Source organism: Oncorhynchus mykiss, chromosome 28 (genome assembly GCF_057628025.1).
Source record: "Oncorhynchus mykiss isolate SJ-2025 chromosome 28, ASM5762802v1, whole genome shotgun sequence".
Classification (NCBI taxonomy): Eukaryota; Metazoa; Chordata; class Actinopteri; order Salmoniformes; family Salmonidae; genus Oncorhynchus; species Oncorhynchus mykiss.
This window is the reverse complement of record NC_143049.1, coordinates 29,117,364-29,144,287: the sequence shown is the minus strand read 5'-3', so window position 1 is coordinate 29,144,287 and position 26,924 is coordinate 29,117,364. Positions and strand designations below refer to the sequence as shown.

General features: G+C 42.0%; 1 pseudogene; it reads left to right on the top strand.

The window, feature by feature from the left end:
- The window catches only part of LOC110508200 (dihydropyrimidine dehydrogenase [NADP(+)]-like), a 170,285-nt pseudogene that overhangs the window by 67,360 nt on the left and 76,001 nt on the right, over positions 1-26,924 (top strand).

Here is a 26,924-nt window from a genome sequence, read left to right as displayed (position 1 = left end):
GTCCACCTCTTTCACTGGATTTATTTACTGATTCAAATGGTGGGTTTTATTTACTTACAAGAGTTTGACGATTATCTTTCTCCTCTCTTATCAAGGGCATACCGTATACTGTACATAGATTCAATAAAACAGAAAATGAAGTTGACATAGCTACATTGTCAAGCTCTGTAAAAATACCAATAAATCACCATTTGTATTGCAGTAGTATTCATGGTGTGAAAAGTATTTCTTCAACGATGCACAAACTTTGTAAATGGTTGGGATCAGGGATGGTGGATATGTCTTTTATGGCTAGCCTTCCCGTTAGCGGGACAACTTCCGGTGAAACTGGAGGGCGCGCAATTCAAATAAATAATCATAAAAATTATGGATATTAAACATTTAGGTACATATAAGTGTCTAATATCGATTGAAAGATTAAATTGTTGTTAATCTAACTGAATTGTCCGATTTACAGCAGCTATTACAGCGAAAACTTGCCATGCGATTGTTTGAGGATAGCGCCCCACATCAAACTATTTTTTCACCGGCACAGGCTTCCTAAATTCACAAATAGCGATTAAATATTCACTTACTTTTTGAAAATCTTCCACTGATTTGTCATCCAAAGGGTCCCAGCTATACCATGTAGTATTGTTTTGTTAGATTAAATCCTTCTTTATATCCCAAAAAGTTAGTTTAGTTGGCGCCATCAATTTGAGTAATCCGTCCGCTCGTTCAACATGGAGAGAAAGGAATCCGAAAATCTACCCCTAAACTTTGTTTCAACAAGGCAAAATACATTTCTATTTACTCCTCAGATACCCTAAAATGTAATCAAATTATAATATTTATTACGGAAAGAAGTGTTCAATAGGAAATAGGATTTTAGCAGGTGAGTCTTGTCTTTATGGCACACGCAATCAATGAATTTGTACTAAAACTGATATTTATTATTCATTTTTGAAGTTACAAGCCTGAAACCTTGAACATAGACTGCTGACACCCGGTGGAAGCCATAGGAATTGCATACAGGGAGCTAATTTTCAAGATGACCTTATACTTGCCATTCTAAGAGGATGGTCTCTCAAAAAAAATTCTGATCCGATTTTCTTTGGATTTCTCCTACCATATCTATTGTGTTATATTCTCCTACATTATTTTAACATTTCTTCAAACTTCGAAGTGTTTTCTTTCCAATTGTACCAATTATATGCATATCCTGGCTTCAGGGCCTGAGCAACAGGCAGTTTACTTTGGGCATGTCATTGAGGCATAAATTGAGAAAAAAGGGGCCTAGCCCTACTGGCTAATTCTTGACGATGGTTTCTGTTTGGAACAGGTCTCCTTTAGGCTAACAAGGCTGAGATCTTCCAGGGGCTGACTGAGGACCAGGGATTATACACATCCAAGGACTTCTTGACACTTGTGGCCAAGGCGAGTAAAGCCAGTACGTTCTAAAGGAAATTATATTTATTATATCAGAATGAAATACACTTGTCCTTCGTACCATAGGGTTGTATCAAATAAGTAAAATAAAAGGCTTGACTGACAATGTCATAGTGGTATCGACTGCAAAGAGGCAAAATCTCTAACTTCGAAAATGTCACAGTCATTTGAGGAATAATACATCCTACTCAAGCTCAAACTCAAGCACCACCCTGAAGTACAGTATTGCTGATTATAATATATATTTTTGACAGCCTTATTCTAAAATGGATAATAACAAAGTGAAAACAGGTTTTTATAAATGCTTGCACATTTATTAAAAATAAAAACAGAAATACCTTATTTACGGCCTCCCGGGTGCCGCAGTGGTCTAGGGCACAGCATCGCAGTGCTAGCTGTGCCACCAGAGACTCTGGGTTTGCGCCCAGGCTCTGTAGCAGCGGGCTGTGTCCGTGGGGCGACGTACAATTGGCCTAGCGTTGTCCGGGTTAGGGAGGGTTTGGCCAGTAGGGATATCCTTGTCTCATCGGGCACTAGCGACTCCGATTTATTTACATAAATATTCAGACCCTTTGCTATGAGACTCAAAATTGAGCTCAGGTGCATTCTGTTTCCATTGTTTCTACCACTTGATAGGAGTCCACTTGATAGGAGTCCACCTGTATTAAATTGATTGGACATGATTTGGAAAGTCTACTTAAGGTCCCTCAGTTGTCAGTTCATGTCAGAGCAAAAACCAAGCAATGATTGTCCATAGAGCTCCGAGACAGGATTGTGTCAAGGAAGGGTCACAAAAAATGTCTGCAGCATTGAAGGTTCCATAGAACATAGTGGCATCTTAAATGGAAGAAGTTTGGAACCACCAAGACTCTTCCTAGAGCTGGCCGCCTGGCCAAACTGAGCAATCAAAGGGGAGAAGGACCTTGGTCAGGGAGGTGACCAAGATCCTGTTTGTCAATCTGACAGAGCTCCAGAGTTACTCTGTGGAAATGGGAGAACCTTCGAGAAGGACAACCATTTCTGCAGCACTCTACCAATCAGGCCTTTATGGTAGAGTGGCCAGACAGAAGCCACTCCTCTGTAAAAGGCACATGACAGCCAGCTTGGAGTTTGCCAAAAGGCACCTAAAGGATTCTCAGATCATGAGAAGAAAGATTCCCTGGTCTGATGAAACCAATATTGAACACTTTGGCCTGAAGGCCTGACGTAATGGCTGGAGGAAACCTGGCACCATCCCTACTGTGAAGCACGGTGGTGGCAGTATCATGCTGTGGGGATGTTTTTCAGCGGCAGTGACTGGGAAACTAGTCAGGATAAAGGGAAATATTAATGGAGAAAAGTTCAGAGAGATCCTTGATGAAAACCTGCTCCAGGCTAAGGACCTCAGACTGGGGCGAAGGTTCACCTTCCAACAGGACAACGACCCTATGCAAGACAACGCAGGAGGGGCTTCGGGACAAGTCTCTGAATGTCCTTGAGTGGCCCAGCCAGAGCCCGAACTTGAACCCGATCGAACATCTCTGGAGAGACTTGAAAATAGCTGTGCAGCAGCAGTCCCCATCCAACCTGACAGAGCATGAGAAGATCTGCAAAGAAGAATGGAGAATCATCCCAAATACAGGTGTGCTAAGCTTTTAGCGTCATACCCATGAAGACTTATGATAACAAGATGGCGCCGAACAACATGGCTGACGTTTTACATTCTCCCAACCAATTGTGCAATTTTGTTATTTTTTTTCATTTTGTTTAATTCATTTTTTAACTTATTGTGTACATAATCTTGCTGCTACCATCTCTTATGACCGAAAATAACTTCTGGACATCAGAAAAGCGATTACTGGAAGAAACGTTTTCCTTTAACGAGTCCGACGAGAAGGATATCCTGCTTTCACTGGAACAGGCCCAGATCCACGCCTTTTGCGTGAAGAAAAGACGCCGGAAAAGGGGGACGCAGATCGTGGATCCTTCTGGACACCTACACCACCCAATGTCACAGGAAGGCTAAAAATATCATCAAGGACAACAACCACCCGAGCCACTGCCTGTTCACCCCGCTATCATCCAGAAGGCGAGGTCAGTGCAGGTGCATCAAAGCAGGGACCGAGAGACTGAAAAACAGCTTCTATCTCAAGGCCATCAGACTGTTAAACAGCCATCACTAACATTGAGTGGCTGCTGCCAATATACTGACTCAAATTTCTAGCCACTTTAATAATCAGAATTGGATGTAATAACTGTATCACTACTCACTTTAAACAATGCCACTTAATATAATGTTTACATACCCTACATTACTCATCTCATATGTATATACTTTACTCTACATCATCTACTGCATCTTGCCTATGCCGCACGGCCATCGCTCATCCATATATTTATATGTACATATTCTTATGAATTCCTTTACACTTGTGTGTATAAATAAGGTAGTTGTGAAATTGTTAGATTACTTGTTAGATATTACTGCATGGTCGGAACTAGAAGCACAAGCATTTCGCTACACTCGCATTACATCTGCTAACCATGTGTATGTGACCAATAAAATTTGATTTGATTTGACGAGGGGTGGGGGTGTGTGTTTTTTTGTCAATAACAGCTGGTGAGCGATGTCTAATATTAAAGAAGTCTCTTGGTATTGCTCGCCTGAGGTAGAGTACCTCGATCACACTATCTAACAAGAGAGTTCAGATCTGTATTATTCGTAGCCATCTATTTACCACCACAAAGCGAAGACCGCTCTCAACCAACTCTATAAGGCCATAAGCAAAGAAGAAAATGCTCAACCAGATGCACCGTTCCTAGTGGCCGGGGACTTTAATGCAGGCAAACTTAAATCAGATTTACCAAATTTTTACCAGCATGTCACATGTGCAACCAGGGGAAAAAATATCTTAGACCACTTTTACTCCATACCGAGATGCATTCAAAGCTCTCCTCCACCCTCCATTTGGCAAATCTAACTACAATTCCATCCTCTTGATTCCTGCTTACAAGAAAAAACTAAAGCAAGAAGTACCAGTGACTCGCTCAATACAGAAGTGGTCAGATGACGCGGATGATACACTACAGGACTGTTTTGCTAGCACAGACTAGAATATGTGTGACGGATCTCGTTGGTGGTAGAAAAAGTAGACCAAGGCGCAGCGTGAAAGTGTTCATGTTTTTAATTTAAAAAACACTCAAACAAAATAACAAAATCGAAAACAAAAATGCACAGTTCTGTCAGGCAACAGTATCTAAACAGAAAACAAGATCCCACAAACTCAGGTGGAAAACAGGCTGCCTAAGTATGATTCCCAATCAGAGACATCGATAGGCAGCTGCCTCTGATTGGGAACTACACTCGGCCAAAAACAAAGAAACAGAAAACATAGAATTTCCCACCCGAGTCACACCCTGACCTAACCAAACATAGAGAATAATAAGGATCTCTAAGGTCAGGGCGTGACAATATGTTCCGGGATTCATCCAATAACATTGAGGAATACACCACCTCAGGTATCGGCTTCATCAATAAGTGCATCGATGATGTCGTCCCCACAGTGACTGTACGTACATATTCCAACCAGAAGCCATGGATTACAGGCAACATCCGCATCAAGCTAAAGGCTAGAGCTGCCGCTTTCAAGGAGAGGGAGACTAATTCGGACGCTTATAAGAAATCAGACGAACCAACAAACAAGCAAAGTGGCAATACAGGATTAAGATTGAATCCTACTACACCAGCTCTGATGCTTGTCGTATGTGGCAGGGCTTGAAAATGATTGCGGACTACAAAGGGAACCCCAGATGTGAGCTGCCCGGTGACGCGAGCCTACCAGACGAGCTAAAGGCCTTTTATGCTTGCTTCGAGGCAAGCAACACTGAACCATGCATGAGAGCCCCAGCTGTTCTGGATGACTGTGTGATAACGCTCTTGGTAGCCGATGTGAACAAAACCTTTAACCAGGTCAACATTCACAAAGCCTCACAAGGCCAGATGAATTACGAGGGCGTGTACTCAAAGCATGCACAGACCAACTGTCGAGTGTCTTCACTGACATTTTCAACCTCTCCCTGACCGAGTCTGTAATACCTACATGTTTCAAGCAGACCACCATAGTCCCTGTGCCCAAGGAAGTGAAGGTAACCTGCCAAAATGATTACCGCCCCGTGGCACTCACGTCGGTAGCCATGAAGTGCTTTGAAAGGCTGGTCATGGCTCATATCAACAGCATCCTCCCAGGCACCCTAGACCCACTCCAATTCTCATACCGCCCCAACAGATCCACAGATGACACAATCTCATTCGCACTCCACACCGACCTTTGTCACCTGGACAAAAGGAACACCTATGTGAGAATGCTGTTCATCAACTACAGCTACAACTACAACTACAACACCATAGTGCTCACGAAGCTCATCACTAAGCTAAGGACTCTGGGACTAAACACCTCCCTCTGCAACTGGATCCTGGACTTTGTGACGGGCCGCGCCCAGGTGGTAAGTGTAGGCAACAACATGCCCGCAACGCTGATCCTTAACACTGGGACCCCTCAGGGGTGTGTACTTAGTCCCCTCCTGTATTCCCTGTTCACCCATGACTGTGTGGCCAAACACGACTCCAACACCATCAATAAGTTTGCTGATGATACAACGGTGGTAGGCCTGATCACGACCACGATGAGAGGGCCTATAGGGTGGAGGTCAGAGAACTGGCAGTGTGGTGCCAGGACAACAACCTCTCCCTCAATGTGGGCAAGACAAAGGAGCTGATCGTGGATTACAGGAAAAGGTGGGCCGAACAGGCCCCCATTAACATCGACGGGAATGTAGTGGAGCAGGTTGAGAGTTTCAAGTTCCTTGGTGTCCACATCACCGACGAACTATCATGGTTCAAACATACCAAGACAGTCATGAAGAGGGCACAACAAAACATTTTCCCCCTCAGGAGACTGAAAAGATTTGGCATGGGCCCCCAGATCCTCAAAAGGTTCTACAGCTGCACCATCGAGAGCATCCTCCGGTTGCATCACCGCCTGGTATGGCAACTGCTCGGCATCTGACCGTAAGGCACTACAGAGGGTAGTGCGAACAGCCCAGCACATCACTCGGGCCAAACTTCCTGCCATCCAGGAACTATATAATAGGCAGCGTCAGAGGAAAGCCCATGATATTGTCAGAGACTCCAGTCAGCCAAGTTATAGACTGTTTTCTCTGCTACCGCATGGCAACGGTACTGGAGCGCCAAGTCTAGGAACAAAAGGCTCCTCAATAGCTTCTACCACCAAGCCATTAGACTGCTGAACAATTCATTAAAATCACCACCGGGAAATTTACATTGACAACCCCCCTTTTGTACACTGCTGTTACTCGCTGTTTGTTTGTTACCTATGCATAGTCACTTCGCCCCCACCTACATGTACAGATTACTTCAACAAGCCTGTACCCCTGCACACTGACTCGTTACCGATGCCTCCTGTATATAGCCTAGTTATTGTTATTCTTATTGTGTTACTTTTTATTATTACTTTTTATTTTAGGCTACTTGGTAAAAATGTTCTCCTTCTTGAACTGCACTGCTGGTTAAGGGCTTGCAAGTAAGCATTTCACGGTAAAGGCTACACTTGTTATATTCGGCGATTGTGGCAAATAAACTTCTGAGCAAAGGGGTCGAAAATACTTATGTAAATGTGATATTTCCGTTTTTTAAACTCTTTAATACCTTTGCAAACATTTCTTAAAACCTGTTTTTGCTTTGTCATTATAGGGTATTGTGTGTAGATTAAGGCTGCAATGTAACAAAGTGTGGAAAAAGTCAAGGGGTCTAAATCATTTCCGAATGCACTGTAAGAGCAGGGCAAATCCTCACATTGTCTCTCTCTCTCCATCCCTTCCTCCCCCACTCTTGCTTCCTCAGGCATGTGTAGCTATAAGTCTCAGCTGCCTGAGCTCCACGGTGTGGTCATCATGCTGGGTGCCGGTGACACAGCGTTAGACTGTGCCATAAAGCTAGAGCCTCTCAGAGCATGGCTCTTCACAGTGCCTTTAAAGTTCCTTCAGAAGATGCTCTTTTGACCACAGTATTGATTATGTCCTCCTACTCTGAGATACTTTTTGAATACGGGCCTTGGGCAGAATTATAGCTGAACTTGTATTTTTGCAAAAATGTGATCTTTGAAATCAATTCATGAGTTATACATACGGATCTTATGTTTGAATAGAACCTGACCATGCTCAATTACTCACAAAACTGTTTCTGACCATGACCCAGTAGCTATGAACATACTGATCTTTACAGCCGCTATTCCAATAGCCCTGTAGCCTCTATATGCAGCTAGCTGACTGCTTTTGACACACTTCATTTCTGGTGGCTCTTCTTACATTTGTTATTCATATAGATTTGCTAGGTAGCTGAAGGTGGCTTTCGTCTTGGCTATAAGCTCATGGCCATTCACATTGTCCTTTTGTCTTTTCTGTGAAATAGTAAGAAAGAAGTTATTGCACTGTAAAAATGTCTTCCGTTTTTTTTTTAAGAAAAAAAAAGGAAAAAACTCTTGAGGGGATTATGAAACAAGGTTTATTCTCTGAATATTTTTTTTTTCTCCACAAAACATTCAAAGAAAACAATTGGTGGCATGGAAACAGAAATATTATTATTTAACCCTTGTTTAACATTCTGTATACTCGTCTTGTCCTAAGGGTGAAAAATGACCCGCCTTCACTAAACCCATAAAATAAAGAAGCGTAATTGAATTTTAAACCCCAAATATATTTTGCATGAGAAACAACCTGTCATTCATCACAAACTTTGTGAATATCTGTGTTTTCCCTCTTCACAATGCAGAAAGACTGCATTTAATCTGTGGAAACCAACCATGTTATTTTGCTGTTCTTTCCCAAAAATGTATTTCTTTCAGCTTGGGGGATTTCTTCTTCATCTGAAGATTATGCATCGTGCTCTGGGTTGTATTCTTCCCCATCTTCTTCTTCAGATACCTCCTCCTCTTCTAAATCATTGTTCTCTTGTTCCTCCTGGACATCTGAAAAAATCAGTTATACGACCTGTTGCACACTGAAACGTGCACTCTTGGCTTCAGCAAAGAGAGAACTGGGGGGACTGTCATCTGCAGCACCTTTATAGCCTCTGCCTGCATTCTCCATTAGGTAACAATGCTTTCAAGAAATGTTTATTTAGTCTGAAATGTTGTTAATTTTGTGTGTGTGTGTGTGTGTGTGTGTATGTGTATGTGTGTGTGTGTGTGTGTGTGCGCGTGCGCGTGCGCGTGCGTGCGTTTTTGTGGTGTGTAAATTATTTTATTACTGCCTGGTCAAAAATGACCCCAAGACTATCTTTGTACAGCTTTCATGGAAATATTTCCTTTATCTAGTGTTGGGGTCATTCTAGGAAAAGTCATCAGATCTCAAGTTGGAAAAATATAATTGAGTTTTTTTTTGTATGCTGTTAAACATAGTGGCGGGTCTTTCTTGACCCTTACGACAATACAAGGGTTTTAAAAAAGATAGTAAGAAAGTGAGATACTTTAACCTTTGAGTTTCAAAAACATATCTATACAGGCCTCAAACACACATTACAGAAATAACATAAATACACATTGCCTCTTTTCTGTCGGTTTTTATGTCATATTTTTAATGGTCATGGTTTTTAAATCATGCATGTCAGTAAGGTGAATATACTGCATAAGACCAGGGCTTTGCACTAATGTGAATTCAGACAATATGCTTAACAGAGGCAGGGGGACCACGGCCATTATAACAGCCTGTCTGTCCCCCTACTGAGCACTGCCGTGGACAGCCACGGTAATTAGTCCTCTGTCGTTGAATGGTTTTAGGCTTCTGGAAATCATAAAGTTTGATCATCAATTCAAAGAAAACCATAGCAGGGGAAATGGGAAAAAGATGTGAAAATGGACTCCATATCATAGTAGTACAGTGCCTTCAGAAAGTATTCACACCCTAGACTTATTCCTTATTTTGTTGTGTAACAGCCTGCATTCAAATTGGATTGCAATATTTTTTCTCACACATTCACACACAATACACCAAAACGACAAAGTGAAATGTTTGCTAATTTAATGAAAATGAAATACAGAAATATCAAATTTACATAAGTATTCACACCCCTGATGCATGTTAGAATCCCCTTTGGCAGCAATTACAGCTGTGCGTCTTTCTTGGTAAGTCTCTAAGAGCTTTGTACACCTGGATTGTACAATATTTGCACATTATTCTTTTTCAAGCTCTGTCAAGTTGTTTGTTGATCATTGCTAGGCAGTCATTTTCAAGTCTTTCCATTGATGTTCATGCCAGTTAAAGTCAAAACTGTCTCTAGGCCAGTCAGAAACATTCACTGTCATCTTGGTAAGCAACTCCAGAGTATATTTGGACTGTTCAGGTTATTGTCCTGCTGAAAGGTGAATTTGTCTCGCAGGGTCTGTTGGTATGCAGACTGAACCAGGTTTTCTTCTAGGATTTTGCCTAAACAACTCCTAAGACCTTGGCGACGACAAGCATACCCATAACATGATGCAGCTACCACCATGCTTGAAAATATGTTTTGTGTTGGATTTGCCCCAAACATAACGCTTTGTATTCAGGACATAAAGTTCATATCTTTGCCACGTTATTTGCAGTTTTATTTTAGTGGATGCATGTTTTGAAATATTTTTATTCTGTACAAGCTTTCTTCATTTCACTCTGTAATTTTGATTATTATTGTGGAGTAACTACAATGTTGTTGATCTATCCTCAGTTTTCTCCTATCACAGCTCGACAGATAATTCTATGTGTGGGACTCCTGAACTTATTTAGACTTGCCGTAACAAAGGGGTTGAATACTTATTGACTCAAGACATTTCAACTTTTCAAAAATGTCTAAAAACATAATTTCACTTTGAAATTATGGGGTATTGTGTGTAGGCCAGTGACACACAATCTCAATTTAATACATTTTAAATTCAGGCTGTAACGCAACATTTTGGGGAAAAAGTCAAGGGATGTGAATACTTTCTGAAGGCACTGTAAAAAGCCCAATGATACTACTTCTCCAGTCAAATGAACTCGTGGATACCATTTTTTTGTCTCTGTGTCTAGTATGGAGGAAGTTAGAGAGAGTTTTGGGAGCCAATGCTAACTAGCGTTAGCGCAATGACTGGAAGTCTATCTCTATCTACTAGCATGCCAGTGAACATCCATAGACTTCCAGTCATTGAGCTAACGCTAGTTAGCATTGGCTCGCAACCTAACTAAAAGTAACATTGTATAATCATCCGCACAACTGGAAAGTTTTAGTGTGTTCTGGAAACATATATTTTCTGATGACCCCACAATGTTCCTACCAGACTGTTCCCACAACCCAATGAAACATTCTGGTAACTTTTAAAAAACAGACCAAATGAGTTCTGGGTATGCTCTTGAAACATCAGGCAAATGTTTTATACAAACATTGTTTAACCATCAGCATGACTGGACAGTTATTGTGTTATGAGAACATTTGCCGCAACCTAACGAATGTTCTGGGTACTTTCACAGAATCAATTTTAGTTTGCTAGGAAATATTACTGGTACATTGTGTTATTACATTACCTGGAAACCTTATGAGAACTTTTGGGGAATGATCTGTGGGAGTTGTTACAGATGTTGTGCACAACATTTTAATGAATGTTAGAAGAACATTCCAAGGATATTTCAACTGAAAGAAATCTTTACAAAAATTATTATTATTATTTTTTTTTAAATTTAGCCCTTTTTCTCCCCAATTTCGTGGTATCCAATTGTTGTAGTAGCTACTATCTTGTCTCATCGCTACAACTCCTGTACGGGCTCGGGAGAGACGAAGGTTGAAAGTCATGCGTCCTCCGATACACAACCCAACCAAGCCGCACTGCTTCTTAACACAGCACACATCCAACCCGGAAGCCAGCCGCACCAATGCGCCGGAGGAAACACCGTGCACCTGGCCACCTTGGTTAGCGTACACTGCGCCCAGCCCGCCACAGGAGTCGCTGGTGCGCGATGAGACAAGGACACCCCTACCGACCAAGCCCTCCCTAACCCGGGCGATGCTAGGCCAATTGTGCATCGCCCCATGGACCTCCCGGTCGCGGTCGGTTACGACAGAGCCTGGGCGCGAACCCAGGGACTCTGATGGCACAGCTGGCGCTGCAGTACAGCGCCCTTAACCACTGCGCCACCCGGGAGGCCCTAAATTTTTTTTTTTTTAATAAAAAATATTGTGTTTTTATTTTGGGGGGGATTATTGTCCTAATGTGAGAGAAAACCCTGACTAGAACGTAATGGCAATCTTACCGGTTTGCTGGGTTTAGTCCTGAGATAAATGAAAGACATTTCCTCAACATGACGTCAAAACATGTCTTTTGTATAGAAATGTTTTCAAGTTTCAAACAATTATGTTTCATTCTTGAAAGAAACATTCTCTCATAACTTGTCGTGTATTTAACCCTCTGTTTTTAACCCCCAAGTTTGTGTGTGAAATTGTTTGTTGTAAAGTGCTTGTGCACTCTGACTGGTTCGCAATGGGTTATTTGTACCCATATTTTGTTGTTCTGGTTGCCGTTGGTTTGGCATATTAAACTGCTCCTGTTGTTACCCAGTTCTGCTCTCCTGCGACTGACTTCTCTGCAGCCAGTCACACACCTCTTACAGTAGAATAGGGGGAAGGGGAGCTGAGAGCAATATAAAAAGACAACATAAAAACAACATATGCTATCCTTTTCCTCAGATAGAGCTGGTCAAAGAGGAGAAGTGTGAGTTCCTGCCCTTCCTGTGCCCTCGTGAGGTCATCATGATGAACGGCTGCGTGGCCGGCCTGTGGTTTTGCCGCACCGAGTAGACGGAGTGCGGGATTGGCTGGAGGACAAGGACTAAATCGTCCTGCTCAAAGTCGATTATATCATCAGCACCATCGGCTCCACGCTGACTGACCCTCAAAGTAAGGTCATAGAAGGAGAAATCAGGTCTGATAGAAGGAGACTGATCAAAGATGTCCCCTTCATTGTAGTACCCTTAGAAGTGACTGTTGAAGTGCACTTGTTGTCCAAACTTCTCAGGATCTTAATGTATCATGATCGACCTGTTAAAACATAGAATAACTATAACGGCAGATTTCCTCCTCTTCGTCTGAAGAGGAGTAAGGATCGGACCAAGATGCGGTGTGGTAAGTGTTCATGACGATTTTAATAAGAAAAGCACTGAACACTATGAAATACAAAACAATAACGTGAAATAAACCAAACCGAAACAGTACCGTATGGCGACAAACACTCACACGGAAACAAACACCCACAAACCAACATTGAAACCCAGGCTACCTAAATATGGTTCTCAATCAGGGACAACGATAAACAGCTGCCTCTGATTGAGAACCATATCAGGCCAAACACAGAAATAGAAAAAACTGCCCACCACGACTGCCCACCACAACTCACGCCCTGACCATACTAAATAAAGACAAAACAAAGGAAATAAAGTTCAGAACGTGACAATAACTACGTAAATGGCAGAGAATTGGCAGAATGTTGATTATCAGATTCTACATTATGTTAAGTTACGTTATGTTACAATACTGCTCCACTTTATGTGTGGTCTAATCAAGATTTTTCAGTCACCCTTGTCATGTTCCGGACACCCCTGCGCTTAACGGATCATACAGTAACATGCCAGGCATTTTATTCAAATCCACAATGAGACCCTGCATTCAGCTGATATCTGTCCCCTGAAGCAGCCATGGTCTTGTAATTGTTAGCTACAGTGTTAATGCCCCAGTAAAGAGCCTGCCAGGACAGGGAACATATTGATCTCCCTACAATCCATTCTCCATACTTTCCTTTCCCTGCCTGACACATACCTGGAAACACTGTATGAGATTCCCTTCACAAGAATCCATAGAGAAATAGAGCATTCAGAAGCAGCAATTTCTCCATTTCTATAGGGCCAGTGAACGTACATGCCTTGCCATTGCAGACAGCTTGTGGCTTATATCAATGTAATTGTCTGCATTATTTCCAAATCCCCCATATATGTTTGGGTAAATATGTTTAATACATTTTCCTTCTATATTATTTCCTCCTAACGCTATCATCCCTCCCATAATGGACAACAATACTATACTGAACAAGTGTTGGTCCCATGTTTTATGAGCTGAAATAAAAGTTTCTTGAAATTTTCCATGCGCACAAAAAGCATATTTATCTCACATTTTTAGCACAAATTTGTTTACATTCCTGGTGGTGAGCATTTCTCCTTTGCTAAGAAATCCATCTACCTGACAGGTGAGGCATATAAAGAAGCTGATTGAACCGTATAATATTTATACAAGTTGCACCTTGTTCTGGGGACAATAAAAGGCCACTCTAAAATGCCACAGACGTCTCAAGTTTTGAGGGAGTGTGCAATTGGCATGCTGACTGCAGGAAAGTCCACAAGAGTTGTTGCCAGAGAATGTAATGTTAATTTCTCTACAATAAGCCGCCTCCAACATCAGAGAATTTGGCAGTACGTCCAACAGGCCTGACAACTGCAGACCACGTGTAAAAACGCCAGTCCAGGACCTCCACATCGGGATCATCTGAGACTAGCAACCCAGACAGCTGATGAAACTGAGGAGTATTTCTGCCTGTAATAAAGCCCTTTTGGCTGGGCCTGGCTCCCAAGTGGTTGGGCCTATGCCCTCCCAGGCCCGCCCATGGATGCTCCCCTGCGCAGTTATGTGAAATCCATAGATTAGGGCCTAGGGAATTTATTTAACTTGCCTGATTTCTTTATATGAACTGTAACTCAGTAAAATCATTGAAATTGTTTTTTGAATATATTTTTGTATATATACATTTTGCGGACACAATATATTTTTAATTCGTTTATTTATATTTTGTTTGTCCCACCCTTGAGCTCCGCTCAACACTTCCCATCTCTGAACACCATCCAGTTTGGATTTCTATTAGCCATATATTTTTTAACTATGCTTTGATGTTTCACAAAAGTCCTGAATCTTTCTAGTCTCGTAGTTTCTATAGATTGTAAATTAACAATAAAATGTTTTGCAATTCACCAGCAGTGCTATTTGCAGAGTTAGCTCCAGATAAATGTTGGAATTCTTTAGCTATTCCTGAACCTGCGACTAAAGCCAAGACACATACAGAAGTACCAAAACAAGTGATATAACGATCCTGTCTCTTCACATCAAAATCTGCAGAGCTGGGATGGTTGTATCCCCAATATATACATAACACTCTATTGGTTCGCAAGAATATTATATAATAATTTAAATTGAAAAACTCAACGTTTTGAATCCGGCATCGTTTTGTGTATCAGTTTCTAAACCATGTGTAGTGTAATTTGTACATCAAAAATCTCTTCCCAACTATTTTGCAAACTGTAAGGCTGTAATTCTTTTGTTCTTAAATTAAACTGGTATACTTTTAAATTTATCACAATTTTCTTTAACCACTTTTGGTCTTTAATGCAGGGCCGACAGGCAAGTTCATTACCTTCTCCCACTTCCACTTGCCTCTTCCATTGTTGCGGTAATATTGCAATTAGTTGGTTATAATATTGAATAGAGCAGACATGTCCATATATTTCTGTCAGATGCATGTGTGACATAACTCCACCAGTCCTACGTGTGATGTCATTTACAAATATTTTACCGTTTTTAAAACGTTTTTTAAAATTAATTTGTATATTTGAGTTTAACCATAATATTTGTTGTAATATTTGTTCTGTCTTTTCTGGTGGATTAAACTGGAGAGCAACCAACTTTCTAAGGCTTGTTTAAAAAAAAATGATATTTGGATAATGTAATCTGAATAAAGGGAAAGAGGCCATTCTTGAACATGGGTGAGTCGTTCTTACTAATCTACTAGAGAACCAGTTCGCATTTAAGTATAGCTTTTGTATGACTGAAGCCTTTAGCGAGAGGTCTAATGCTTTAATATGACTGAAGCCTTTTGTGAGAGGTCTAATGCTTTAATATGACTGATGCCTTTAGTGAGAGGTCTAATGCTTTAATATGACTGAAGCCTTTAGTGAGAGGTCTAATGCTTTAATATGACTGATGCCTTTAGTGAGAGGTCTAATGCTTTAATATGACTGAAGCCTTTAGTGAGAGGTCTAATGCTTTAATATGACTGAAGCCTTTAGTGAGAGGTCTAATGCTTTAATATGACTGAAGCCTTTAGTGAGAGGTCTAATGCTTTAATATGACTGAAGCCTTTAGTGAGAGGTCTCATGCTTTAATATGACTGAAGCCTTTAGTGAGAGGTCTAATGCTTTAATATGACTGAAGCCTTTAGTGAGAGGTCTAATGCTTTAATATGACTGAAGCCTTTAGTGAGAGGTCTAATGCTTTAATATGACTGAAGCCTTTAGTGAGAGGTCTAATGCTTTAATATGACTGAAGCCTTTAGTGAGAGGTCTAATGCTTTAATATGACTGAAGCCTTTAGTGAGAGGTCTAATGCTTTAATATTTAATAACTGTCTCCACTCTCCACTTCTGTGAGTTTCAACACAAAATCAGGGTCAAAGAAGAGGAATAATAAAAGAGAAAGGGGATACGATAGTGGCAGATAGTAGATAAATACCCCTCTATTCTTACCTACAGTTGAAGTCGGAAGTTTACATACACTTAGGTTGGAGTCATTAAAACTAGTTTTTCAACCACTCCACACATTTCTTGTTAATTAACAAACTATAGTTTTGGCAAGTCAGTTAGGACATCTACTTTGTGCATGACACAAGTAATTTTTCCAACATCTGTTTACAGACAGATTATTTCACTTATCACTGTATCACAATTCCAGTGGGTCAGAAGTTTACATACACTAAGTTGACTGTCATTTAAACAGCTTGGAAAATTCCAGAAAATGCTATCATGGCTTTAGATGCGTCTGATAGATCAATTGACATTATTTTAGTCAATTGGAGGTGTACCTGTGGATGTATTTCAAGGCCAACCTTCAAACTCAGTGCCTCTTTGCTTGACATCATGGGAAAATCAAAAGAAATCAGCCAAGACCTCAGAAAAAAAATTGTAGACCTCCACAAGTCTGGTTCATCCTTGGGAGAAATTTCCAAACTTCTGAAGGTATCACGTTCATCTGTACAAACAATAGTACGCAGGTATAAATAAACACCATGGGACCACGCAGCTGTCATACCGCTCAGGAAGGAGACGCGTTCTGTCTCCTAGAGATGAACGTACTTTAGTGCGAAAAGTGCAAATCAATCCCAGAACAACAGCAAAGGACCTTGTGAAGATGCTGGAGGAAACAGGTACAAAAGTATATATATCCACAGTAAAATGAGTCCTATATCGACATAACCTGAAAGGCTGCTCAGCAAGGAAGAAGCCACTGCTCCAAAATCGCCGTAAAAAAGCCAGACTACAATTTGCAACTGCACATGGGGACAAAGATCGTACTTTTTGTAGAAATGTCCTCTGGTCTGATGAAACAAAAATAGAACTGTTTGGCAATAATGACCATCGTTATGTTTGGAGCAAAAATGGGGAGGCTTGCAAGCCGAGAACACCATCCCAACCGTGAAGCACGGGGGTAGCAGCATCAGGTTGTGGGGGTGCTTTGCTGCAGGAGGGACTGGTGCACTACACAAAATAGATGGCTTCATGATGAAGTAAAATTATGTGGATATATTGAAGCAACATCTCAAGACATCAGTTAAAGCTTGGTCGCAAATGGGTCTTCCAAATGGACAATGGCCCCAAGCATACTTCCAAAGTTGTGGCAAAATGGCTTAAGGACAACAAAGTCAAGGTATTGGAGTGGCCATCACAAACCCTGACCTCAATCCCATAGAAAATGTGTGGGCAGCACTGAAAAAGCGTGTGGGATCAAGGAGGCCTACAAACCTGACTCAGTTACACCAGCTCTGTCAAGAGGAATGGGCCAAAATTCACCCAACATATTGTGGGAAGCTTGTGGAAGGCTGCCCAAAACGTTTTACTCAAGTTAAACAATTTAAAGGCAATGCTACCAAATACTAATTGAGTGTATGTCAATTTCTGACCCACTGGGAATGTGATGAAAGAAAGAAAAGCTGAATGAAATCGTTCTCTCTAATATTATTCCGACATTTCACATTCTTAAAATAAAGTTGTGATCCTAACTGACCTAAGACAGGGAATTCTTACTAGGATTAAATATCAGGAATTGTGGAAAAACTGAGTTTAAATGTATTTGGTTAAGGTGTATGTAAACTTCCGACTTCAACTGTAGCTAGTAGCTGTACAGCATGAATCACCCATTGACTTCAGCAGCTTACAGAGGAGACAGCCAGGGACAGTAGTTGGGTAGAAAAAGGCTGAGATCGCCAGAAAATAGGCCCTGCAATCTGCAGGGGGTGTGGCACTGTGTTTCAAGAACATTATTAGATGATGATGCAACAGGCAGACGACCGGTCCTTTTTACTGCTGAGGCGGCCATCGTCGTGACAATGAAGCATTTTCTCTCTGTGTTCGCTGTCGCTCATAAAGATAAATGGACATTCCAGGAAAGTGTGTGTTTCATGAGAGTGCATTCGTCTTAAATAGACTGGTCAAATATCGTGTTTGTGTGTGAGTGTGCATGCCTCCATCCATGTCTGTATGTCTACGTGTGTGTGTGTAGTCTTGGTGCATGCGTGACTGAGGCCCATATGACAGCATGGATTCCTCTCACTAATGGAGCTCAGCAATCAGCATCTGCCAGTGGAGTTTTCTCCAGAGAGATAGAGATAGAGTGGGGGTCTGTGGAAGAAGTGATGTTATTTAAGGAGATCTCAGGAATCTCTAAGACATGTCACACTTCACAGCCTTCCCCACAGTAAGGTTGTGTGTGTGTGTGTGTGTGTGTGTGTGTGTGTGTGTGTGTGTGTGTGTGTGTGTGTGTGTGTGTGTGTGTGTGTGTGTGTGTCAGGCAGTGGGAGAAGCTGTGTGCTCCTGCGGTTATAGGAGGAAAATTCTGAGAGAAAAGACAAACGCAGCAGGGCTTAGTGGTATCACTAAGGCTAAGGTCTGGGGTTCTTTGAGAGGATATGGCAGAGACCACAGTAACAGGGTTTTTCCATCTTTGATTAATATCAAGTTCAAGTATATCTAGTATACCCCCTGTAATGTCTTATACGGTACAACAATGCATTGTTCTGCTCCTGTATTACAATAACACAACCTCAGTCTGCTGACCTCTCTGTCTATTGTAATAATGTGCGGCAGGGTAGCCTAGTGGTTAGAGTGTTGGACTAGTAACCGGAATGTTGTTCTGCCCCTGAACAGTTAACCCACTGTTCCTAGGCTGTCATTGAAAATAAGAATTTGTTCTTAACTGACTTGCCTAGTAAAATAAAATGTCATATTAGCCATGTTTATTATGTCTTGTTGTGAACAATCCAGAAGGCCATGGCTCCCATCAAGCTGAACCACTGGGGCACCCTGAGACCATGCAGAGCAGTGAGCCCTGGGTTTTCGCCGGCTAAGACATCGCAGACTTGGCAAACAACAACGGCAAGCAGGCCTCCTGGCACATCCACCAGTACCTCCATGTAACCTCTGAATCAGAGAGGTGCAGGGGGCTGCCTTTATCAACATCCATGACCACGTGCATGCATGCGTACAGCGGTGTGTGCGAGCATGTGTGTAAATGTTTCAGGGTGTTACAGCAACGTTGAGTATCTCCCTTCTGAACAGACTGTTCCGTGTCTCTGTGTCCTGTCTTTGAGCCTCTCTAACCTTGGCCAAGTCTTTGATAAGTCATAACGCGGGACATTAAAGCAGCCCCCGTCCACAGACAACTGGCATTAATAAAGCCCTGATAACTCATAAAGGAAAGCAATAAAGCACTCCCCACATGCACATACACTCCCCGGTAATTAGCTTCATTCAGGTGGCAGAGACTCCAGCTAAACCAACACACTCCCACTAGAACAAGATGCATATGCCTTGTTAGCAATGTAACATTTGCTCTTGACAGGAGGATGGAAAAGGAGAGAGAGCAGAGAGAGAGCGAAAGCTATGAGTTGTTTATTGAGCTTCAACAGAAAATCTTTGTTTTAATTTACTTTCTAATTCTGGTGATGGGGAAATGAATCAGTAACATCTGTTTGCTCTGTTCATTCTCGCTGGCAGTCCTTGATTAGAGGATAACAGGAAGGAGCTGTGTAAGGCATCACTATAAGAACAAGTAGGGTAGTGCATCCGGTTTGACGCGATGAAGTTTAGCCAACATCAAGTTAAAGTTTTCTTTGTTCAACTGCGGTGTAGAAATGATTCTCCCGTATAAATTGGATGGAAATATGTAACTAGACGGTTGAGAATTTGTTAGAATATTTGGCAAGGCCAAAATGTGCCCCTTTTTTTTCCCATTTTCTGAACAGACCGGTTTAAAAAAATCTATTATGTCTAATTGGTGGAAGTCGCGCCAAGCTTTCAAATTAAATTAAGAAATTGGTTTCTGCCTGAAAAGTAATAAATAAGCACATTAATCTATTAATCTCAGAGTGACAGTTTATCGAGAAACCCACTCCAGGAAGATGGTCCAACAACTAAGAGGAATTCATTAGGACTTTGGATTTATAAGTGTTCAATATACAGCATATACAGTACCAGTCAAAAGTTTGGACACACCTACTCATTCAAGGGTTTTTCTTAATTTTTAATATGTTTTACATTGCAGAATAATAATGAAGACATCAAAACTATGAAATAACATATGGAATCATGAAGTAAACAAAAAACGTGTTAATAAAATATAGATATATTCTAGATTTCAGATTCTTCAAAGTAGCCACCCTTTGCCTTGATGACAGCTTTGCACATTCTCGGCATTCTCTCAACCAGCTTCATGAGGTAGTCACCTGGAATGCATTTCAATTAACAGGTGTGCCTTGTTACAAGTTAATTAGTGGAATTTCTTTCCTTCTTAATGCGTTTGAGCCAATCAGTTGTGTTGTGACAAGGTAGGGGTGGTATACAGAAGATAGCCCTTTTTGGTAAAAGACCAAGTCCATATTATGGAAAAACAGCTCAGTTAAAGTAAAGAGAAACGACAGTCCGTCATTACTTTAAGACATGAAGGTCAGTCAATATGGAACATTTCAAGAACTTTGAAAGTTTCTTCAAGTGCAGTTGCAAAAACCATCAAGCGCTATGATGAAACTGGCTCTCATGAGGACCCCCAAAGGAAAGGAAGACCCAGAGTTACTTCTGCTGCAGAGCATAAGTTCATTAGAGTTACCAGCCTCAGAAATTGTAGCCCAATGCATCACAGAATTCAAGTAACAGACACATCTCAAAATCAACTATTCAGAGGAGACTGCGTGAATCAGGCCTTCATGTTTGAATTGGTGCAAAGAAACCACTACTAAAGGACACCAATAAGAAGAGGAGACTTGCTTGGGCCAAGACACACAAGCAGTGGACATTAGACCAGTGGAAATCTGTCCTTTGGTCTGATGAGTCCAAATTTGAGATTTTTGTTTCAACTGCCTTGTCTTTGCGAGACACAGAGTAGGTGAACGGATTATCTCCACATGTGTGATTCTCACGTGAAGCATGGAGGAGGAGGTGTGATGTTGTGGGGGCCCTTTGCTGGTGACACTGTCAGTGATTTATTTTGAATTCAAGGCACACTTAACCAGCATGTCTACCACAGCATTCTGCAGCAATAAGACCAATTGAGATGATTTGGGATGAGATGGACAGCAGAGGGAAGAAAAAAAATATTATTAAAACAACAAAAAAAGCAGCAAACAAGTGCTCAGCATATGTGGAAACTCCTTCAAGGCTATTGGAAAAGCATTCCATGTGAAGCTGGTTGAGAGAATACCAAGAGTGTGCAAAGCAGTCATCAAGGCAAAGGGTGGCTACTTTGAAGAGTATAAAATATAAAATATATCTTGATTTGTTTAACACTTTTTTGGTTCTACATGATTTCGTATGTGTTATTTCATAGTTTTGATGTCTTCACTCTTATTCTACAATGTAGAAAATAGTACAAATAAAGAAAAACCCTTGAATGAGTAGGTGTGTCCAAACCTTTGACTGGTACTGTATATTTAATACATACAGTGCCTTGCGAAAGTATTCGGCCCCCTTGAACTTTGCGACCTTTTGCCACATTTCAGGCTTCAAACATAAAGATATAAAACTGTTACGGTGCGTGAATGAGGACCCAAAAGCGAATTAACTTAAACAGAGCTTCTTTAATTACCAAACATAAGTAGGCTCAGGCGGACTGGCAGATTCCGACAGGACAAGACAAGGTTACAGCAAACATGACGACAGTCTGGTTCAGGCATGAAACACAACAAACAAGAATCCGACAAGGACAGGAGCAGAAACAGAGAGAGATATAGGGACCTAATCAGAGGGAAAAAGGGAACAGGTGGGAAAAGGGGTGACGAGGTGGTTAGGAGGAGACAAGGCACAGCTGGGGGAAAGAGGGGGAGAAAAGGTAACCTAACAACGACCAGCAGAGGGAGACAGGGTGAAGGGAAAGGACAGAGACAAGACACAACATGACAGTACATGACATAAAACTGTATTTTTTTGTGAAGAATCAACAACAAGTGGGACACAATCATGAAGTGGAACGACATTTATTGGATATTTCAAACTTTTTTAACAAATCAAAAACTGAAAAATTGGGCGTGCAAAATTATTCAGCCCCTTTACTTTCAGTGCAGCAAACTCTCTCCAGAAGTTCAGTGAGGATCTCTGAATGATCCAATGTTGACCTAAATGACTAATGATGATAAATACAATCCACCTGTGTGTAATCAAGTCTCCGTATAAATGCACCTGCACTGTGATAGTCTCAGAGGTCCGTTAAAAGCGCAGAGAGCATCATGAAGAACAAGGAACACACTAGGCAGGTCCGAGATACTGTTGTGAAGAAGTTTAAAGCCGGATTTGGATACAAAAAGATTTCCCAAGCTTTAAACATCCCAAGGAGCACTGTGCAAGCGATAATATTGAAATGGAAGGAGTATCAGACCACTGCAAATCTACCAAGACCTGGCCGTCCCTCTAAACTTTCAGCTCATACAAGGAGAAGACTGATCAGAGATGCAGCCAAGAGGCCCATTATCACTCTGGATGAACTGCAGAGATCTACAGCTGAGGTGGGAGACTCTGTCCATAGGACAACAATCAGTCGTATATTGCACAAATCTGGCCTTTATGGAAGAGTGGCAAGAAGAAAGCCATTTCTTAAAGATATCCATAAAAAATGTTGTTTAAAGTTTGCCACAAGCCACCTGGGAGACACACCAAACATGTGGAAGAAGGTGCTCTGGTCAGATTAAACCAAAATTGAACTTTTTGGCAACAATGCAAAACGTTATGTTTGGCGTAAAAGCAACACAGCTGAACACACCATCCCCATTGTCAAACATGGTGGTGGCAGCATCATGGTTTGGGCCTGCTTTTCTTCAGCAGGGACAGGGAAGATGGTTAAAATTGATGGGAAGATGGATGGAGCCAAATACAGGACCATTCTGGAAGAACCTGATGGTCTGCAAAAGACCTGAGACTGGGACGGAGATTTGTCTTCCAACAAGACAATGATCCAAAACATAAAGCAAAATCTACAATGGAATGGTTCAAAAATAAACATATCCAGGTGTTAGAATGGCCAAGTCAAAGTCCAGACCTGAATCCAATCGAGAATCTGTGGAAAGAACTGAAAACTGCTGTTCACAAATGCTCTCCATCCAACCTCACTGAGCTGGAGCTGTTTTGCAAGGAGGAATGGGAAAAAATTTCAGTCTCTCGATGTGCAAAACTGATAGAGACATACCCCAAGCGACTTACAGCTGTAATCGCAGCAAAAGGTGGCGCTACAAAGTATTAACTTAAGGGGGCTGAATAATTTTGCACGCCCAATTTTTCAGTTTTTGATTTGTTAAAAAAGTTTGAAATATCCAATAAATGTCGTTCCACTTCTTGATTGTGTCCCACTTGTTGTTGATTCTTCACAAAAAAATACAGTTTTATATCTTTATGTTTGAAGCCTGAAATGTGGCAAAAGGTCGCAAAGTTCAAGGGGGCCGAATACTTTTGCAAGGCACTGTATATTTGATATCCGGAGTGCTTATTACAGTTACAACTGGCCTGCCTCCATCCCTTTAAACACTTTTTAAAACTCCAGTCTGGGGATAGTTCACCCTCAAATCAAATCAATGTTTTTCGGGCAGTTTTTTATCACAAAGGTGGTCTTAAAAGTCAAGATGAGTCGACATTCCAAGGCATTTGCTGTGTAGATCCTGCTGTGCCTTAGTACCTAACTAACCTGTAAATGTCCTTTAGCATTGGAAACACCCTAATCACATTAAACTTACAGATGTATTGTCAACAAATACAAATACATTAAAACACGGACTTGGTTTTCAAGTCTCTTTATGTCGTTTTGGCAAGAGTCAACCACTCAGTGACTCTTGCCACATGTACAGTAGCATTGTGTCAGTTATTCTCACTCCCTACCACTCTGGTCGATGCTAGTGTCACGTGCCTTGTTATTCCCTAGTATCTCCTGCTTACCAGCAGCGTGCCTTGTTATTCCCCAGTATCTCCTGCTTACCAGCAACGTGCCTTGTTATTCCGCAGTATCTCCTGCTTACCAGCAACGTGCCTTGTTATTCCCCAGTATCTCCTGCTTACCAGCAACGTGCCTTGTTATTCCCCAGTATCTCCTGCTTACCAGCAACTTGCCTTGTTATTCCCCAGTATCTCCTGCTTACCAGCAACGTGCCTTGTTATTCCCCAGTATCTCCTGCTTACCAGCAGCGTGCCTTGTTATTCCCCAGTATCTCCTGCTTACCAGCAACGTGCCTTGTTATTCCCCAGTATCTCCTGCTTACCAGCAACTTGCCTTGTTATTCCCCAGTATCTCCTGCTTACCAGCAACGTGCCTTGTTATTCCCCAGTATCTCTTACTTACCAACAACGTGCCTTGTTATTCCCCAGTATCTCCTGCTTACCAGCAACGTGCCTTGTTATTCCCCAGTATCTCCTGCTTACCAGCAATGTGCCGTGTTATTCCCCAGTATCTCTTGCTTACCAACAACGTGCCTTGTTATTCCCCAGTATCTCCTGCTTACCAGCAACGTGCCTTGTTATTCCCCAGTATCTCCTGCTTACCAGCAACATGCCTTGCTATTCCCCAGTATCTCCTGCTTACCAGCAACATGCCTTGCTATTCCCCAGTATCTCCTGCTTACCAGCAACATGCCTTGTTATTCCCCAGTATCTCCTACTTACCAGCAACGTACCTTGCTATTCCCCAGTATCTCCTGCTTACCAGCAACATGCCTTGCTATTCCCCAGTATCTCCTGCTTACCAGCAACATGCCTTGCTATTTCCCAGTATCTCCTGCTTACCAGCAACATGCCTTGCTATTCCCCAGTATCTCTTACTTACCAACAACGTGCCTTGTTATTCCGCAGTATCTCCTGCTTACCAGCAACGTGCCTTGTTATTCCCCAGTATCTCCTGCTTACCAGCAACATGCCTTGCTATTCCCCAGTATCTCCTGCTTACCAGCAACATGCCTTGCTATTCCCCAGTAGCTCCTGCTTACCAGCAACATGCCTTGCTATTCCCCAGTATCTCCTGCTTACCAGCAACGTACCTTGCTATTCCCCAGTATCTCCTGCTTACCAGCAACATGCCTTGCTATTCCCCAGTATCTCCTGCTTACCAGCAACATGCCTTGCTATTCCCCAGTATCTCCTGCTTACCAGCAACATGCCTTGCTATTCCCCAGTATCTCCTGCTTACCAGCAACGTACCTTGATATTCCCCAGTATCTCCTGCTTACCAGCAGTGCAGCAGCTCATTCCCAGCTCATATCGCAGTAAACAGAAGTCATATTGCTCTCTATTGTGTGCTTTGTGTGTCAAATTATTGCACTGAGCCTCTCCTGTCTCTCTCCCCAAGAAGGATAAAGAAGAACCTCAGTGTCAACAGTGCTCCTCTCTGCCGTCATTATACCCTGAACATGAGGGACTTTTTAATATCCTGTTCTCCCCTCGCCGCCAAGCTCTACCCCCGATCAGAACGACCCAGCCGCTTCTCGTCGATAGCATTCAGGGCACACAGCGCGATTGTCACAGTGGATATGGAAATATCCCAATGCAGAGCGTGCCCGGAATAGCTAATTGCCGTATGGCACGATACAGTGGAGGCCTTTACGCTTAAACTTGCAGGCGGCACTTCCATTAATTATAATTAATGAACTACATTGCATATGTAAATGCTTTTTTCCCTCTGATGAGGGTTGCTTATACCAGGGGATGTTAATGAAGGACATTGGGATGAGATCAGAGCCCCTGGTACACCTGGTGGTAAACCCTGTGTCTCAACCTTGTCTCCTTCAGCGACTGACATGACAGTCAGCAGTGACATGACGGTCCCAGGTAGATTAGTTCCAGCCGGTGATTCATGTGACGAGGTGTGATGAGATGGTCCAAGGTAGATTAGTTACAGCGGTGATTAATGTGACGAGATGTGATGAGGGTCCCAGGTAGATGAGTTCCAGCTGGTGATTAATGTGATAAGATGTGATGAGACGGTCCCAGGTAGATTAGTTCCATCTGGTAATTAATGTGATGAGATCTGATGAGACGGTCCCAGGTAGATTAGTTCCAGCTGGTGATTAATGTGATGAGATGTGATGAGACGGTCCCAGGTAGATTAGTTCCAGCTGTTGATTAATGTGAGGAGATAGTCCCAGGTAGATTAGTTCCAGCTGGTGATTAATCTGATGAGATCTGAGATCTGATTAGACGGTCCCAGGTAGATTAGTTCCAGCTGGGGATTAATGTGATAAGATGTGATGAGACGGTCCCAGGTAGATTAGCTGGGTCTGTACAGATCTGTATATGCATGGCTGGTGGAGCTGCTAAAACACACTGAGATCTGCAGAGGAGATCCATGATGGATCGGACCCTCAGGGCCCAATTAGCTGTGTGTGTGTGTGTGTGTGTGTGTGTGTGTGTGTGTGTGTGTGTGTGTGTGTGTGTGTGTGTGTGTGTGTGTGTGTGTGTGTGTGTGTGTGTGTGTGAGAGAGATACTTACTGTTTACTGGACCATCACGCCACCCAAGGAGGGGTGCCTTGGCTTTCATCCAGAAGGTCTCACTAATCAAACTGAACTGGAGTCATGAGTGGCTTTCATCAACAGCATAAACAAGGACAGATAATGAATCATATTTTCTTTTGTTTCATGTGCGGGTGACTGGAGTACATGCAACATCCTTCTCACCAAGCAAATCACACACAAAAACACACACACACTCACTCTGTGCACTACACAACTCTCCCCTGAAATAAAGGACTGCAGCAGTAAAGTCGGATGTGTTTGTTTAGAACATGGGCTTACTGAAGACTGCATTCATAAATAAATAGTATACTCCCTCACACATGTGCAACAGGATAATGCAACAGGATAATGCACACTCACACACATAAAGAATCAACCTAAATGAT